Raw genomic sequence first — 20761 nt, forward strand, 5'->3', positions numbered from 1 at the left:
ACTGAAGAAGCTGAAGTTGAATGGTTCTATGAAGATCTACAAGACCTTTTAGAATTAATACCCCCAAAGGATGTCCTTTTCATTATAGGGGACTGGAATGCAAAAGTAGGAAGTCAAGAAACACCTGGAGTAACAGGCAAATTTGGCCTTGGAATACGAAATGAAGCAGGGCAAAGACTAATAGAGTTTTGCCAAGAAAATGCACTGGTCATAGCAAACCCCCTCTTCCAACAATACAAGTGAAGACTCTACACATGGACATCACCAAATGGTCAACACTGAAATCAGATTGATTATATTCTTTGCAGCCAAAGATGGAGAAGCTCTATACAGTCAACAAAAACAAGACCAGGAGCTGACTGTGGCTCCGATCATGAACTCCTTATTACCAAATTCAGACTTAAATTGAAGAAAGTGGGGAAAACCACTAGACCATTCAGTTATGACCTAAATCAAATCCCTTATGATTATACAGTGGAAATGAGAAATCGATTTAAGGGACTAGATCTGATAGATAGAGTGCCTAATGAACTATGGGCTGAGTTTCGTGACATTGTACAGGAGACAAGAATCAAGATCATCCCCATGGAAAAGAAATGCAAAAAAGCAAAATGGCTGTCTGGGGAGGCCTTACAGATAGCTGAGAAAAGACGAGAAGCAAAAAGCAAAGGAGAAAAGGAAAGATATAAGCATCTGAATGCAGAGTTCTAAAGAACAGCAAGAAGAGATAAGAAAGCCTTCCTCAGTTATCAATGCAAAGAAATAGAGGAAAACAACAGAATGGGAAAGACTAGAGATCTCTTCAAAAAAATTAGAGATACTAAGGGAACATATCATGCAAAGATGGGCTCAATAAGGACAGAAATGGTATGAACTGAACTGAACTGAATTGAACATTTATTATATACTATATAATTACTATATAATATATATGTATTTTATAATATCTAATACATTTATTTCATACAAAGATGGGATCAATAAAGGACAGAAATTGGAGGGACCTAACAGAAGCAGAAGATATTAAGAAGAGGGGGGCAAGAATACACAGAAGAACTGTACAAAAAAGATCTTCATGACCCAGATAATCACGATGGTGTGATCACTCATCTAGAGCCAGACATCCTGGAATATGAAGTCAAGTGGGCCTTAGAAAGCAGCACTACGAACAAAGCTAGTGGAGGTAATGGAATTCCACTAGAGCTATTTCAAACCCTGAAAGTGCTGAACTCAATATGCCAGCAAATTTGGAAAACTCAGCAGTGCCATAGGACTGGAAAAGGTCAGTTTTCATTCCAATCCCAAAGAAAGGCAATGCCAAAGAATGCTCAAACTACCGCGCAATTGCACAATTGCATTCATCTCACATGCTAGTAAAGTAATGCTCAAAATTCTCCAAGCCAGGCTTCAGCAATAAGTGAACTGTGACCTTCCAGATGTTCCAGCTGGTTTTAGAAAAGGCAGAGGAACCAGAGATCAAATTGCCAACATCTGCTGGATCATGGAAAAAGCAAGAGAGTTCCAGAAAAACATCTATGTCTGCTTTAATGACTATGCCAAAGCCTTTGACTGTGTGGATGAAATAAACTGGAAAATTCTGAAAGAGATGGGAGTACCAGACCACCTGACCTGCCTCTTGAGAAACCTATATGCAGGTCAGGAAGGAACAGTTAGAACTGGACATGGAACAATAAACTGATTCCAAATAGGAAAAGGAGTACAGTCAAGGCTGTATATTGTCACCCTGCTTACTTAACTTCTATGCAGAGTACATCATGAGAAATGCTGGGCTGGATGAAGCACAAGCTGGAATCAAGATTGCCAGGAGAAATATCAATAACCTCAGATATGCAGATAACACCAGCCTTATGGCAGAAAGTGAAGAGGAACTCAAAAGCCTCTTGATGAAAGTGAAAGTGGAGAGTGAAAAAGTTGGCTTAAAGCTCAACATTCACAAAACGAAGATCATGGCATACGGTCCCATCACTTCATGACAAATAGATGGGGAAACAGTGGAAACAGTGTCAGACTTTATTTTGGGGGGCTCCAAAATCACTGTGGATAGTGACTGCAGCCATGAAATTAAAAGATGCTTACTCCTTGGAAGGAAAGTTATGACCAACGTAGATAGCATATTCAAAAACAGAGACATTACTTTGCCAACAAAAGTCGGTTTAGTCAAGGCTACGGTTTTTCCTGTGGTCATGTATGGATGTGAGAGTTGGACTGTGAAGAAGGCTGAGCGCCGAAGAATTGATGCTTTTGAACTGTGGTGTTGGAGAAGACTCTTGAGAGTCCCTTGGACTGCAAGGAGATCCAACCAGTCCATTCTGAAGGAGATCAGCCCTGGGATTTCTTTGGAAGGCATGATGCTAAAGCTGAAACTCCAGTACTTTGGCCACCTCATGCGAAGAGTTGACTCATTGGAAAAGACTATGATGCTGGGAGGGATTGGGGGCAAGAGGAGAAGGGGAGGACAGAGGATGAGATGGCTGGATGGCATCACTGACTCGATGGATCTGAGTCTGGGTGAACTCCGGGAGTTGGTGATGAACAGGGAGGCCTGGCGTGCTGCAATTCATGGGGTCGCAATGAGTCGGACACGACTGAGCGACTGAACTGAATTTAACATGAATTAAATATCTACCAACCATGGTAAATGCAAGCCTATGCACCTTTTGCCAGACCTGACCTACAAAAGATGCTTAAAATAGTTTCTTAGTGATACTGGTGCCCCTCTGATTAAGAGATTTCTCATGACTTTGCTAAGTGGAGTATTTGTGAAGTCCTGTTACAGATTATATTCATCGATTTTTTCAACATTACATAATATAACCAGTTGATCATTTCTACAAGTATTGATTAGGTTTTTACAACATCTGCCAATGTAGTACTGACATTTATAACTTAATTATATCTTAATTATCATGAACCATCTCTTTCTTCAAGTTTCCAAGATCCATATTAGAACCATCATCCAGTTGCCTTAATAACAAGATATTCCCATGTTGATACATTCTCCCTTTTCTTCATGTGTACATCTATAGTGTGACATAGATGAAATACCATTCCCACTAAAAGAAATCTAATTTAAAGCTGGTGAATATTAACTAAATCTTACAGTGTCTTTCTAGTAAACACAAGATATTTCTGGCTCAAATATATTGTGACTTTAATCTTAATTACTGTTCTGGTGGTCAAGAGGGGTAAAGAGAGAGACCTTAAAGGTTGAGGTGTCTTGTTTTGCAAGGCAGAGTCATCACAATATTTTCAATTAAGTGAGAAGCATTAGTTTTTTATAGGAATGTGGGGAAAATTTCTGCAGACTCAAAGTTGGAAACATGGAGATTAAAAATTATTGTGTAACTTGGTTGAGATACTTCGCTACTATATTTTAAGAGCTCACTTCGTCCCAGTCTAAACCTTGACTTTGCTGGGAAGACCTGCCAGGGACTAGAATTGAAACTTCTCCAAAGCAGCCAAGAACACTAAGACATGACTAACATGGGAGGTCACACGTGAGAAACTTCTCAAGCAGTGTTCTGCTCTCAAGATCATCTCAGTGCCTATGATGGAATAAAGAATGTGAGGACTGGACAGTAAAAAAAATGGTCTTGGTAAATCCCACAGGAGCTCTGGATCTGAGATGATTCTGTAAAGTTGCCTGCATTAAATCAGAAGGAGCAGGCATGAATACCCTAATTAACCAGCTATTTCATATAGAGCCTTTCTGGCCAGGGAGATATGAGGGAGATGACTCTTCCATTCAATGGCAGTTCCTCCAGAATGTCTCATCTGAGAACACCCAGCTGCCAATACCACCAGCAACTCAGAGAATCAGTGCTCCCATCCTAAGGGATGTGGGATCAAGGATCTAGCAACATACTATATTATTTACAATGTTTTTTTTTTTTTATTAGTTTTCATAATTTGTTTTGTGGTGTAAGTTCTATGATTAAGTTTTATCATAAAATGCAATAAGATACACAATGCTAGAAAAGTTATACATCTTCAAGAAAACCACTATTACAAAACTCACACTATTGCAAAATTGTTTCTTTCTTTCTTGACAAATAGGTACATGAAGTTAAAAACTAAATAGAATAAAATTAACATAAGCCATCTCATGGAAAAGAAGAAGGAAATGGCAACCCACTCCAGTATTCCTGCCTGGAGAATCCCATGGTCAGAGTAGTCTGGTGGGCTACAGTCCATGGGGTCCCAAATAGTCAGACATGACTGAGTGACTAACACACACACACACACACACATCTCATGGATAAAGAGAAGAAAAGTAACTTGAAGGAAGCCAAGATTTCTTTTAAACAATATTATGTATTACAGTTTAATCTTGAACAACATGGGTTTCTACTGTGCATGTCCACAGTAGATATTTTTAGATATATGCAGGTATTTTTCAATAGTAAATAACATAGTACTACATGATCTGTGATTCGTTGAATTCATGATATAGAGGAAACTTGGACATGGTGGGCAAAAGCATAAATTATAGTTGGATTAATCCCCATGTTCTAGGATCAACTGTATATTTGTATAGGTACAAACAATATAAATGTATATAATTGTATATAATATACTTAACATCTATATTATGGAACATTGTATTATTATTCAATATTGTATTATTATTGAATACTGCTTGTGTTATTGTATATATTATTCAATATTGTTTATTATTTTATATATAATACCATATAATATGCATTCTTTTAACAAACTTTACTGTAAGCAATATTCATCCTATGATTGTTGTTTCATGATGTGTTTTTTAAGGCATGAATGAAATGTCACCTGACATAGAATAGTTCCAGTTATTCTCAAGACACATACATTTATTTTCATTTGAAACATTTTCTCTTGATCTTGTTAGCATACTCTAGCTACATCATTTTGATTGTTGGCAGAAAAACAAACTTGTAGATAAAGCCATCTGCTGACTATTTTCCTCAGGACCTTCTCATTCCTGATATAAAACAGAATTTAGAAAATCAAACCACAGGGACTAATTTTATTTCAGTTGACATATGCACCATAACTTTTCTTTCACTGTCATAGAACTAATTCTAGATACAACCAAACACAGACACTTAGAAGTAAGAGTCCAAACTTCTCAGATTTTGAAGGTGCATGGTAAAGTACAATTTCAGCCAGAAACTTTCCCTATAGTAATATCTATCATATGATATTATGATCACTCCTTCTTGTCAAGTAATAGTTTATTCTAGATCCTGAAGAGTTGTCTTACTTGACCATTGGCAGACATATCCCATTTTTTCTGTGCTCAGCTTTTTGCTAAGTTCTGTCCGATTCTTTGTGATCCCATGGACTGCAGCACACCAAGCTTCCCTGTCCGTTACTGACTCCCGGAGCTTGCTCAAACTCATGTGCATCAAGTTGGTGATGCCATACAACCATATCATCCTCTCTGGCATCACCTTCTCCTCCTGCCTTCAATACTTCCCAGCATCAGGGCCTTTTTTTATGAGTCAGTTCTTCTCATGGGGTGGCCAAAGTATTGGAGTTTCAGCTTCAGCATCAGTCCTTTCAATGTGTATTCAGGACTGATTTCCTCGAGAATTGACTGATGTGATCTCTTTGCAGTCCAAGAGACTCCTAAGAGTCTTCTCCTACACCACAGTTCAAAAGCATCAAGTCTTCTGTGCTCAGCTTTGTTTATAGTCCAACTCTCACATCCATACATGACTACTGGAAAAACCATAGCTTTGACTAGATGGACCTTTGTCAGCAAAGTAATGTCTCTGCTTTTTAATATATGCCCAGGTTTGTCATAGCTTTTCTTGCAAGGAGCAAGCATCTTTTAATTCCATGGCTGTAGTCAACAATCTGCAGTGATTTTGGAGCCCAAAAAGATAAAGTCTGTGACTATTTCCATTGTTTCCCCATCTATTTGCAATGAAGTGATGGGATCGGATGTCATGATCTTAGTTTTCTGTGCTACCAAATTATAAAAAGTTAAATGACTTTGTCTCTGTATATGGCAATAATGTGTGAGACCAATTAGAATTGTACCATTGAGTAGAAAGAGCAAATATATATATATATATATATATATATAATCTCATATATATTATATATCACATATATGTGGTAAAATGTTAGAATTCTATTATTTTATTAAAATACATGAAAAATAATCTTGTCAAATCTTATAAAGAGTAGCATAATTGATAATAAAATATGTCTGAGAGGAGCTAAGATGGAGGAGGAATAGGACAGGGAGAACACTTTCTCCCCCACAAATTCATCAAAAGAACATTTAAACGCTGAGTAAATTCCACAAAACAACTTCTGAATGCCGGCAGAGGACATCAGGCACCCAGAAAAGCAACCCATTGTCTTCAAAAGGAGGTAGGAAAAAATATAAAAGACAAAAAAAAGAGACAAAAGAGGGAGGGACGGAGCTCCGTTCCGGGAAGGGAATCTTAAAAAGAGAGAAGTTTCCAAACACCAGGAAACATTCTCACTGCCAAGTCTGTGCCGAGCCTTGGAAGCACAGAGGGCAACATAACAGGGAGGAAAAATAAATAAACAATTAAAACCTACAAATTACGAGCCCTACGGTAACTTCCCCAGTGGAGAAGGCACAGGCGCAGACGCCTGCACACGCCATTAGCAAGCGGGGGCTGGGCAGGGAGGCGCAGCGCGGGCTGCATTGCTTAGAGTAAGGATCTGGCCTGAATACCCGGAGTGCTACCTGAGTGAAATAATTTGGGCTAGCAAACCAGACTGTGGGATATCTACCACGCGAAAAGCCAGCCCTAACCTAAGACACCGCCAGGCCCGCGCACGGAACAAAGGACTGAACAGATAGAGCCAGCTGCAGACCATCCCCCTCCAGTGACAGGCAGCCAGAGCCGGAAGGGGGCAATCGCAGCCCCAGAGAGACATTATCTACAAAACTGTAAGCAGGCTTCTTTGCTAACTAAAACTTCTTGGGGTTCTGGACAGTCAACATCTGCCTGAGAAGGTGCGTCGGTTGTACACACAGATAACCGAGTGGCGGGGAGGCGATAAGTCACAGCAATCACGCTCTCCAAACACCTCATCATTGAAAGACAAGTATATGTCTTGTCTTCCTTGTCTGAGCTGCTTGGACCTGGGAAGGGCACAAAACGCAGGCCCAACCGAGTCTGTGCCTCTGAGGACTACCCAAGTGCCTGAACCTGAACGGCTTAGACCTGGGAGGTGCAAGCAGCCCAGGGCCAGCCTCGGATGGTTCCCAGCGGAGCAATCTAGAGCCTGAGCAGTGTGGGCAGGAAGGCTACATGTGCCGTGAGTGGGGGGAGGCCCAGTGTGGCTGAGGCACTGTGAGCACACACTAGTCTTATTTATTTGCAGCATCCCTCCCTCCCCACAGCACGACTCAACAAGTGAGCCTTTGAAAAAAATAAAAAAGGTGTCCACCACCACCCACTTTGTATCAGGGTGGAAATCAGACACCGAAGAGACCAGCAAACAGAAGAAGCTATAACAGAGGGAACCGCCTTGGAAGTGACAGGCAATAGATTAAAACCCCATGGTTAGTACCGGCTACATAGGAAGGGGCCTATAGATCTTGAGAAACAAGCCAGAACAAGGAACTAGCCAAAAATGAACTGAATCCACAATACCCACAACAACATCAGAGAAAGTCCTATATATATTTTTACTATTTTTAAGATCATTCTTTCTTTCTTTTTTTTTAATTAAAAAAAAATTTTAAGTCCTCTATTACTCCTTTAATCTTCACTTTTATAACCTACTATTACTTTGCAAAAAAAAAAGACCCTTTTTTTTAAAAAAAAGCAAACTTCATATATATATTTTTTATAACTTTTGTGACCTTATTTTTTGTTTTTGTTTTTTCTTCTTTTCTTTAACATTGTATTTTTGAAATTCCAAACTCTATTCTAAATTTTTTAAATTTTGCTTTTTGGTATTTGTTATCAATTTTGTACCTATATTTTCTTTATAATTTTTGTGACTTTTTTTTTTCTCTCTTTCTTTTCCTTCTTCTTTTATTTAACTTTGTATTATTGAAATTCCAAACTCTACTCTAGATTTTTAATTTTTGCTTTTAGGTATTTGTTACCAATTTTGTACCTTTAAGAACCCAATCTTCAGTACCCAAATTTTACTAGGGAGCGAGATTACTGGCTTGACTGCTCTCTCCCTCTTTGGACTCTCCTTTTTTTCCACCAGGTCGCCTGTGTCTCCTCCCTAACCCTTCTCTACTCTATCCAACTCTGTGAATTTCTGTGTGTTTCAGACGGTGGAGAACACTTAGGGAACTGATTATTGGCTGGATCTGTCTCTTTCCTTTTCATTCCCTCCTTTTATCCTCCTGGCCACCTCTGTCTCCTTCCTCCCTCTTCTCTTCTCTGTATAACTTCGTGAACATCTCTGAGTGGTCCAGTTGTGGAGTACACATAAGGAAGTGATTACTGGTTAGCCCTCTCTCTCCTCTATTGATTCCACCTCATCTTATTCGGGTCACCTCTAACTCCCTCCTTCCTCTTTTCTTCTCCATGTAATGCTGTGAACCTCTCTGGGTGACCCTCACAGTGGAGAAACTTTTCATCTTTAACCTAGATGTTTTATCAATGGTGCTGTATAGAAGGAGAAGTTTTGAGACTACTGTAAAAATAAGACTGATAACTGGAAGCAGGAGGCTTAAGTCCAAACATTAATTGACAGGAGTTCATCAAATGCCTCCATACCTACACTGAAACCAAGCACCACACAAGGGCCAACAAGTTCCAGGGCAAGACATATCAAGAAAATTCTCCAGCAACACAGAAACACAGCCCTGAGCTCCAATATACAGGCTGCCCAAAGTCACCCCAAAACCATAGACATCTCATAACTCATTACCAGACACTTCATTGCACTCCAGAGAGAAGAAATCCAGCTCCACCCACCAGAACACCGATACAAGCTTCCCTAACCAAGAAACCTTGAAAAGCCACCTGTACAAACCCACACACAGTGAGGAAACACCACAATAAAGAGAACTCCACAAACTGTCAGAATACAGAAAGGACACCCCAAACTCAGCAATTTAAACAAGATGAAGAGATAGAGGAATACCCAGCAGGTAAAGGAACAGGATAAATGCCCACCAAACCAAACAAAAGAGGAAGAGATAGGGAATCTACCTGATAGAGAATTCTGAATAATGATAGTGAAATTGATCCAAAATCTTGAAATCAAAATGGAATCACAGATAAATAGCCTGGAGAAAAGGATTGGCAAGATGCAAGAAAGGTTTAACAAGGACCTAGAAGAAATAAAAAAGAGTCAATATATAAGGAATACTGCAATAAACATTCTGGAGGCAACAAATAGTAGAATAACAGAGGCAGAAGATAGGATTAGTGAATTAGAAGATAGAATGGCAGAAATAAATGAATCAGAGAGGAAAAAAGAAAAACAAATTAAAAGAAATGAGGACAATCTCAGAGACTTCCAGGACAATATTAAATGCTACAACATTCGAATCATAGGGGTCCCAGAAGAAGAAGACAAAAAGAAAGACCATGAGAAAATACTTGAGGAGATAATAGTTGAAAACTTCCCTAAAATGGGGAAGGAAATAATCATTCAAGTCCAAGAAACTCAGAGAGTCCCAAACAGGATAAACCCAAGGTAAAACACCCCAAGACACATATTAATCAAATTAACAAAGATCAAACACAAAGAATAAATATTAAAAGCAGCAAGGGGAAAAACAAACAAACAAACAAACAAATAACACACAAGGAAATTCCCATAAGGATAACAGCTGATCTTTCAATAGAAACTCTCCAAGCCAGGAGGGAATGGCAAGACATACTTAAAGTGATGAAAGAAAATAACCTACAGCCCAGATTATTGTACCCAGCAAAGATCTTATTCAAATATGAAGGAGAAATCAATAGCTTTACAGACAAGCAAAAGCTGAGAGAATTCAGCACCACCAAACCATCTCTCCAACAAATACTAAAGGATATTCTCTAGACAGGAAACACAAAAATGGTGTATAAATTCGAACCCCAAACAATAAAGTAAATGGCAATGGGATCATACTTATCAATAATTACCTTAAACATAAATGGGTTGAATGCCCCAACCAAAAGACAAAGACTGGCTGAATGGATACAAAAACAAGACCCCTACATATGTTGTCTAGAAGAGACCCACCTCAAAACAGGGGACACATACAGACTGAAAGTGAAGGGCTGGAAAAAGATTTTCCATGCAAATAGGGACCAAAACAAAGCAGAAGTAGCAATACTCATATCAGATAAAATAGATTTTAAAACAAAGGCCGTGAAAAGAGACAAAGAAGGTCACTACATAATGATCAAAGGATCAATCCAAGAAGAAGATATAACAATTATAAATATATATGCACCCAACATAGGAGCACCGCAATATGTAAGACAAATACTAACAAGTATGAAAGGAGAAATTAACAATAACACAATAATAGTGGGAGACTTTAATACCCCACTCACACCTATGGATATATCAACTAAACAGAAAATTAACAAGGAAACACAAACTTTAACCGATACAATAGACCAGCTAGACCTAATTGATATCTATAGGACATTTCATCCCAAAACAATGAATTTCACCTTTTTCTCAAGCACACACGGAACCTTCCCCAGGATAGATCACATCTTGGGCCATAAATCTAGCCTTGGTAAATTCAGAAAAATTGAAATCATTCCAAGCATCTTTTCTGACCACAATGCAGCAAGATTAGATCTCAATTACAGGAGAAAAACTATTAAAAATTCCAACATATGGAGACTGAACAACACGCCGCTGAATAACCAACAAATCACAGAAGAAATCAAAAAAGAAATAAAAATTTGCATAGAAACGAATGAAAATGAAAACACATCAACCCAAAATCTGTGGGGCACTGTAAAAGCAGTCCTAAGGGGAAAGTTCATAGCAATACAGGCATACCTCAAGAAACAAGAAAAAAGTCAAATAAATAATCTAATACACCTAAAGCAACTAGAAAAGAAAGAAATGAAGAACCCCAGGGTTAGTAGAAGGAAAGAAATCTTAAAAATTAGGGCAGAAATAAATGCAAAAGAAACCATAGAAAAAATCAACAAAGCCAAAAGCTGGTTCTTTGAAAGGATAAATAAAATTGACAAACCATTAGCCAGACTCATCAAGAAACAAAGGGAAAAAATCACATCAATAAAATTAGAAATGAAAATGGAGAGATCACAACAGACAACACAGAAATACAAAGGATCATAAGAGACTACTATCAGCAATTATATGGCAATAAAATGGACAATGTAGAAGAAATGGACAACCTCTTAGAAAACTACAACTTTCCAAAACTGGACCAGAAAGAATAGAAAATCTTAACAGACCCATCACAAGCATGGAAATCAAAACTGTAATCCGAAATCTTCCAACAAACAAAAGTCCAGGTCCAGACGGCTTCACAGCTGAATTCTACCAAAAATTTAGAGAAGAGCTAACACCTATCCTGCTCAAACTCTTCCAGAAAATGCAGAGGAAGGTAAACTTCAAACTCATTCTATGAGGCCACCATCACCCTAATACCAAAACCTGACAAAGATCCCACAAAAAAAGAAAACTACAGGCCAATATCACTGATGAACATAGATGCAAAACTCCTTAACAAAATTCTAGCAATCAGAATCCAACAACACATTAAAAAGATCATACACCATGACCAAGTGGGCTTTATCCCAGGGATGCAAGGATTCTTCAATATCTGCAAATCAATCAATGTAATACACCACATTAACAAATTGAAAAATAAAAACCATATGATTATCTCAATAGATGCAGAGAAAGCCTTTGACAAAGTTCAACATCCATTTATGAGAAAAACTCTCCAGAAAGCAGGAATAGAAGGAACATACCTCAATATAATAAAAGCTATATATGACAAACCCACAGCAAACATTATCCTCAATGGTGAAAAATTGAAAGCATTTCCTCTAAAGTCAGGAACAAGAAAAGGGTGCCCACTTTCACCATTACTATTCAACATAGTTTTGGAAGTTTTGGCCACAGCAATCAGAGCAGAAAAAGAAATAAAAGGAATCCAAATTGGAAAAGAAGAAGTAAAACTCTCACTGTTTGCAGATGATATGATCCTCTACATAGAAAACACTAGAGACTCCACCAGAAAATTACTAGAACTAATCAATGATTAGAGTAAAGTTGCAGGATATAAAATCAGCACACAGAAATCCTTGCATTCCTATACGCTAATAATGAGAAAATAGAAAGAGAAATTAAGGAAACAATTCCATTCACCATTGCAATGAAAAGAATAAAATACTTAGGAATATATCTACCCAAAGAAACTAAAGACCTATATATAGAAAACTATAAAACACTGGTGAAAGAAATCAAAGAGGACACTAACAGATGGAGAAATATACCATGTTCATGGATTGGAAGACTCAATATAGTGAAAATGAGTATACTACCCAAAGCAATCTATAGATTCAATGCAATCCCTATCAAGCTACCAACGGTATTCTTCACAGAGCTAGAACAAATAATTTCACAATTTGTATGGAAATACAAAAAAACCTCGAATAGCCAAAGCGATCTTGAGAAAGAAGAATGGAACTGGAGGAATCAACCTACCTGACTTCAGGCTCTACTACAAAGCCACAGTTATCAAGACAGTATGGTACTGGCACAAAGACAGAAATATAGATCAATGGAACAAAATAGAAAGCCCAGAGATAAATCCACGCACATATGGACACCTTATCTTTGACAAAGGAGGCAAGAATATACAATGGATTAAAGACAATCTCTTTAACAAGTGGTGCTGGGAAAACTGGTCAACCACTTGTAAAAGAATGAAACTAGAGCACTTTCTAACACCATACACAAAAATAAACTCAAAATGGAGTAACGATCAAAATGTAAGACCAGAAACTATAAAACTCCTAGAGGAGAACATAGGCAAAACACTCTCCGACATACATCACAGCAGGATCCTCTATGACCCACCTCCCAGAATATTGGAAATAAAAGAAAAATAAACAAATGGGACCTAATTAAACTTAAAAGCTTCTGCACAACAAAGGAAACTATAAGCAAGGTGAAAAGACAGCCTTCAGAATGGGAGAAAATAATAGCAAATGAAGCAACTGACAAACAACTAATCTCAAAAATATACAAGCAATTCCTACAGCTCAATTCTAGGAAAATAAATGACCCAATCAAAAAATGGGCCAAAGAACTAAATAGACATTTCTCCAAAGAAGACATACAGATGGCTAACAAACACATGAAAAGATGCTCAACATCACTCATTATCAGAGAAATGCAAATCAAAACCACTATGAGGTACCATTTCACGCCAGTCAGAATGGCTGCGATCCAAATGTCTACAAGCAATAAATGCTGGAGAGGGTGTGGAGAAAAGGGAACCCTCTTACACTGTTAGTGGGAATGCAAACTAGTACAGCCACTATGGAGAACAGTGTGGAGATTCCTTAAAAAACTGGAAATAGAACTTCCTTCTGATCCAGCAATCCCACTGCTGGGCATACACACTGAGGAAACCAGAATTGAAAGAGACACATGAACCCCAATGTTCATCACAGCACTGTTTATAATAGCCAGGACATGGAAGCAACCTAGATGTCCATCAGCAGATGAATGGATAAGAAAGCAGTGGTACATAAACACAATGGAGTATTACTCAGCCATTAAAAAGAATAAATTTGAATCAGTTCTAATGAGGTGGATGAAACTGGAGCCTATTATACAGAGTGAAGTAAGCCAGAAAGAAAAACACCAATACAGTATACTACTGCATATATATGGAATTTAGAAAGATGGCAACAATAACCCTGTATCAGATCAGATCAGATCAGTTGCTCAGTCATGTCCGACTCTTTGCGACCCTATGAATCACAGCACGCCAGGCCTCCCTGTCCATCACCAACTCCCAGAGTTCACTCAGACTCACATCCATTGAGTCAGTGATGCCATCCAGCCATCTCATCCTCTGTCGTCCCCTTCTCCTCTTGCCCCCAATCCCTCCCAGCATCACAGTCTTTTCCAATGAGTCAACTCTTTGCATGAGGTGGCCAAAGTACTGGAGTTTCAGCTTTAGCATCATTCCTTCCAAAGAAGTCCCAGGGCTGATCTCCTTTAGAATGGACTGGTTGGATCTCCTTGCAGTCCAAGGGACTCTCAGGAGTCTTCTCCAACACCACAGTTCAAAAGCATCAATTCTTCGGTGCTCAGCCTTCTTCACAGTCCAACTCTCACATCCATATATGACCACAGGAAAAACCATAGCCTTGACTAGACGAACTTTTATTGGCAATGTATGTTTTTGAATATGCTATCTAGGTTGGTCATAACTTTCTTTCCAAGGAGTAAGCGTCTTTTAATTTCATGGCTGCAATAACCCTGTATACGAGACAGCAAAAGAGACACTGATGTATAGAACAGTCTTTTGGACTCTGTGCGAGAGGGAGAGGGTGGGATGATTTTGGAGAATGGCATTGAAATATGTATAATATCATATATGAAACGAGTCACCAGTCCAGGTTCGAAGCATGACACTGGATGCTTGGGGACGACCCAGAGGGATGGTATGGGGAGGGAGGAGGGAGGAGGGTTCAGGATGGTGAACACATGTATGCCTGTGGCAGATTCATTTTGATATATGGCAAAACCAATACAATATTGTAAACTTAAATAAAATTAAATAAAAAAAAATATGTCTATTGCTGATTTAATACAAAAGTGGTAGTTTTTCCTGGATAACTAAGAAATGCAAAAAAATAAAAAAGACTACCTGTAAAATGAAGAAGAAGTGAAACAAGATAAAACTAATATTCTATACCTTTAAATTTTATGATTTATGATTGAAAGACAGCTTAACTGAGCGACTTCACTTTCACTTTTCACTTTCATGCATTGGAGAACGAAATGCAACCCACTCCAGTGTTCTTGCCTGGGGAATCCCAGGGATGGCCGAGCCTGGTGGGCTGCCATCTATGGGGTCACACAGAGTCGGACATGACTGAAGAGACTTTACAGCAGCAACATAGGCTCTACAAAGAATTCCAATATTGGAAGCTGAAGGTTAATATTTAGTGGAAGCAAATTAAAGAACTTAAATGTCATAAACACTAAATATCTCTTCATAATTTTTTAGAAATTGATAAAAGGGAATTGGGGGCTCTGGCAAATAAGGAATAGCCCCATTCCTTCCAGGTCATCCTTCTTACAGCTGAAATACCCTGCACATAACACAGCAAGTAAACACAGAAAGACCCTAGAAGTTGTAGAGGGTAAACTACCTAAGGACCTTAGGACTTGAGGGAGACAGAGTGGCCAATCCATTGGTTTTCTATTGCCTGCCCTGCATTGTGGGCATGGTGCATGAAATCATGAACTAAGAATTACCAAAAGGCAACCAAAATGTTACTACTATATGATTCCATATATATAACACCTTTGAAAAGATAAAACTATAGAAATGAATAAATGAGTGGTTCTCAAGTGGTTCTCAAGATAGGATTAGGGACACTGGCAGGTGGGAAGGAGGAGGATGTAGTTATAAATGGGACAGAAGGGATCTTTATGGTCATAGATGTATTGTCTTCAATTTGGGTACAACTACATGTGTAATAAAACTGTAGAGAAATAAAGTCATACATCAGGCTTCCCTGGTGGCTCAGTGATAAAGAATCCATCCGCAATGTGCCAGATGCAGGAAATGCAGGTTCAGTCTCTGGGTCAGGAAGATCCCCTGGAGGAGGGCATGGCAACCTACTCCAGTATTCTTGCCCAGGAAAATTTCATGGACACAGGAGGCTTGCAAGCTACCAGTCCATGGGGTTGCAGAGTCAGACATGATTGAAGTGACTGAGCATGCAAGCAAATGTATACATGCCTGAAGAAGGGAAGTGAAGTAAAGTCGCTCAATCATGTCCGACTCTTTGTGACCCCATAGATTTCAGCCTGCCAGGCTCCTCTGTCCATGGGATTTTCCAGGCAACAGTACTGGAGTAGATTGCCATTTCCTTCTCCAGGGTATCTTCCCAACCCAGAGCTCGAACCTGGGTCTCCTGCATTGTAGACAGACGCTTTACCATCTGAGCCACCAGGGAAATCCATACCTACATGTACAAATTAGTGCAACTAATTCAAGAAATCTGAATAAGATATGTGGACATTCTCACTGTCAATATCTTAATTGGTATATTGTGCTATAGTTTGCAAGATGATACCTTTGAAGAAATTGGATAAAGGATACACAATATCTTACTTACTTGTTATTTTTTTTTTGAATCTACAATGATTTCTAAGTAAAAAATTTTAAAGTTAATTTTTATGTTCCTTAGTAAGAAATGTGTATAGGAATTTTTAATACAGATTTTAAAACTAAAATTAATATAATACAAATGTCTACCTTATGTACATCTTCTCAGTGGGCTAAACTTTAAAATTTCTGACAGGAAACATTACCTTAAAAAACATTTCATTCTATACTTAATTTTCTCTGAGTGAAAAGTTTCCTTTGTGCAGCATTATTCTACACATTTTATTCTAATATCAAAAATACACAAAATACTCCAAATTCTCTTTTAGTTAATCTTTTTTAAGATAAAGCTCCCCATTTAATTCATATTCCATTAATAAGATATAATTTATTGATCCTTCGTTAGGCAGTTTGACCCCTTTGATAATGCTTTTATTTATTTCTATTTTTTAAATATGAATTCAAAATTCCACATGATATACTGATTAAAATTAACAATTTAAATATTGCAGAAGAAAACACTAGTCAATCTTAAAATAAACAGAAAGAGAAAACATCCAGTATTAAGAAAATATTGAAAACAAAATTTTAAAAATTAAAAAGATTATTAATAAACAATGGTAAAACTTCAAGCTATCTAATATACATGTGTTAGAATTTCTAAAGAATAAAAAGGAACAGGAAAAATATTTGAAGGTTAAAAACAATTATTTGAATTATCTTCAAATTTGATAAAAAATAAACAAACCGATTCAATAATTCAAGTTCAATAAGTATAAACCCCAGTCACAAAATACCAAAAGAAAACTATACCAAAATGCACCATAATCAAATTGCTCAAAACCAGTGATAATAAGAAGAACTTACAGGCAACAGAGTAAAACAAATTTTACAAAGAAGTGGGAAAAAAATATATATAAATAGCAGGAAGGGAACACAGATCCACCCTTCAACAGAAAACTGGATTAAATGCAGAAATGATGTGAGATGAGAGTGGAGTAACATTTCTCAAGTACTGAATGTATAATTTAACTATCTAGAAGTCTATAGGTGAAATACTTTTCAGACAGAAAAAAGCTGAAATAATACACTACCTAAACACTCATAAGAAATAGAAAAATGTCTTCAGACACGAGTAAAGTTATATCACAGAGAAATATGAATCAACATACAAAAATACATAGCACCAGAATGTTAATTTCTTAGGTAAGTACATATATTTCTTATCATATAAATCTCCTTAAAAGACAGCTAAGCATTGAATAAAAAGAATGTATATTATAATATATATACAGATAAAATATATGACAACAATAGAATAAGAGCTGGGAAGAAAGATGTGAAATTATATTAGCTTAAGTTTTTAAATGATGTATAAAGTGGTACACAGAAATAGGTACCTTCCTCAACAAAATATGAGCAGATTAAGGAGATACAGAAAAACCCTAGTAAGACCATAGGCATTGGAGTGGTTGGGAGGAAATACCCCACATCCAGAGGCAAAGGAGAAACCCCAGCAAGATGGTAGGAGGGGTGAATTTGCATTTAGGATCAAACCCCATTCCTGCCAGAGACTCTCATAGGGCTCAAACAAACCTTGTGCGTATCAGGACCCAGGGACCCCACAGAGACTGGGACAGAACAGTGTTTGAGCATCTCCTGTGGAGGTACGGGTTGGCAGTGGTCTGCTGCAGGGACAGGGGCTCTGGGTGTGGGTACGGCATAAGTCCCCTTAGAGGAGGTCATCATTAACCCCACTATAGAACTGCCAGAACTTACATAGGATTGGGAAATAGACTCATGGAGAGCACAACAGAATCTTGTGCAACAGGACCCAGGACAAAGGAACAGTGACCCCCCCCAGGAGACATGCCTCTGGGTGTCCCCAGTGAAGGCTTGGGTCAGTGGTGGCCTGCTGCAGGGTTGGGGGCACAGATTGTAGCAGTACATGCCTGGGATCTTTTAAGGGAGGTCACCATTATCTTCATTACATCCACCATAGTTTGGCCCCAGGTAAATAGCAGGAAGGGAACACAGCTCCACCCTTCAACAGAAAACTGGATTAAAGATTTACTGAGCATGGGCCTGCCCATCAGAAGGAGACCCAGTATCCCACTCAGTCAGTCTTTCCCATCAGGAACTTTTTCATAAGTTACTTATCCTTCTCCATCAGAGGGCAGACAGACTGAAAAGCACCATCACAGAAAACTAACCAATCTGATCACATAGACCACAGCCTTGTCTAACTCAATGAAATTATGAGCCATGCCTTTTAGGGCCACCCAAGATGGACGGGTCATGGTGGAGAGTTCTGACAAAATGTGGTCCACTGGAGAAGGGAATGGCAAACCACTTCAGTATTCCTGCCTTCAGAACCCATGAACAGTATGAAAAGGCAAGCAAATAGGACACTAAAAGATGAACCCCCCAGGATGGTAGGTGCCAAATATGCTATTGGAGATCAGTGGAGAAATAACTCCAGAAAGAATGAAGAGATGAAGCCAAAGCAAAAACAACACCCAGTTGTGGATATGACGGGTGATGGAAGCAGGCTCCAACTGTAAATAGCAATATTGCATAGGAACCTGGAATGTTAGGTCAATCAATCAAGGCAAATTGGAAGTAGTCAAAGAGGAGATGGCAAGAGTGAATGTTGACATTTTAGGAATCAGTGAACTAAAACGGACTGGAATAGGTGAATTTAACTCAGATGACCATTATATCTACTACTGTGGGCAAGAATCCCTTAGAAGAAATGGAGTAGCCATCATAGTCAACAAAAGACTCCAAAATGCAGTAACTGGATGCAGTCTCAAAAACAACAGAATGATCTCTGTTCATTTCCAAGGCAAACCATTCACTATTACGGTAATCCAAGTCTATGCTCTGGCCAGTAATGCTGAAGAAGCTGAAGTTAAACGGCTCTATGAAGACCTACAAGACCTTCCATAATTAACATCCAAAAAAGATGTTCTTTTCATTATAAGGGACTGGAATGCAAAAGTAGAAAGTCAAGAAACACTTGGGGTAACAGGCAAATTTGGCCTTGGGGTACAGAATGAAGCAGGGCAAAGGAAAATAGAGTTCTGCCAAGAGAACGCACTGGTCATACCAAACACCCTCTTCCAAACACACAATAAGACTCTACACATGGACATTGAAATCAGATTGATTATATTCTTTGCATCCAAAGATGGAGAAGCTCTATACAGTCAGCAAAAACAAGAGGGAGCTGCCTGTGACTCAGATCATGAACTCCTTATGGTCAAATTGAGACTTAAATTGAAGAAAGTAGGGAAAACGACTAGACCATTTAGGTATGACCTAAATCAAATCCCTAATGATTATACAAAGGAAGAGAGAAATAGATTTAAGGCACTCTACTTGATAGAGTGCGTTATGAACTACAGATGGAAGTTTGTGACATTGTATAGGACACAGAGATCAAGACCATTTGCAAGAAAAAGAAATGCAGAAAAGCAAAATGGCTGTCTCAGGAGGCCTTACAAATAGCTGTGAAAAGAAGAGAAGACAAAAGCAAAGGAGAAAAGGAAAGATATAAGCATCTGAATGCAGAGTTCCAAAGAATAGCAAGAAGACATAAGAAAGCCTTCCTCAGTGATCAGTGCAAAGAAATAAAGGAAACTGTTACAATGGGAAAGACTAGAGATCTCTTCAAGAAAATTAGAGATACCAAGGGAACATTTCATGCAAAGACGGGCACAATAAAGGACAGAAATGGTAGTGATGTAACAGAAGCAAAAGATATTAAGCAGAGGTGGCAAGAATTCACAGGACTGTACAAAACAGATTTTCATGACCTAGATAATCACAATGGTGTGATCACTTACTTAGAGCCAGACATACTAGATGTGAAGTCAAGTGGGCCTAGGAAGCATCACTATGAACAAAGTTAGTGGAAATGATGGAATTCCAGTTAGCTATTTTAAAACCTAAAAGATGATGCTGTAAAACTGCTGCACTCAATATGCCAGCAAATTTATAAAACTTAGCAGTGGCCAAAGCACTGCAAAATGTCAGTTTTCATTCCAATCCCAAAGACAAGCAATGCCAAAGAATGCTCGAACTACCACACAATTGCACTCATCTCACATGCTAGTAAAGTAATGCTCAAAATTCTCCAAGCCAGGCTTCAGCAATACGTGAACTGTGACCTTCCAGATGTTCAAGCTGAATTTAGAAAAGGCAGATGAACCAGAGATCAAATTGCCAACATCTGCTGGATCATCAAAAAGGCAAAAGAGTTCCAGAAAAACATCTATTTCTGCCTTATTGACTATGCCAAAGCCTTTGACTGTGTGGATCACAATAAACTGTGGAAAATTCTGAAAGAGATGGGTATACCAGACCACCTGACCTGCCTCTTGAGAAATCTGCAGGCAGGTCGGGAAGAAACAGTTAGAGCTGGACTTGGAA

Source organism: Bubalus bubalis, chromosome 7, assembly GCF_019923935.1.
Source record: "Bubalus bubalis isolate 160015118507 breed Murrah chromosome 7, NDDB_SH_1, whole genome shotgun sequence".
Taxonomy (NCBI): domain Eukaryota; kingdom Metazoa; phylum Chordata; class Mammalia; order Artiodactyla; family Bovidae; genus Bubalus; species Bubalus bubalis.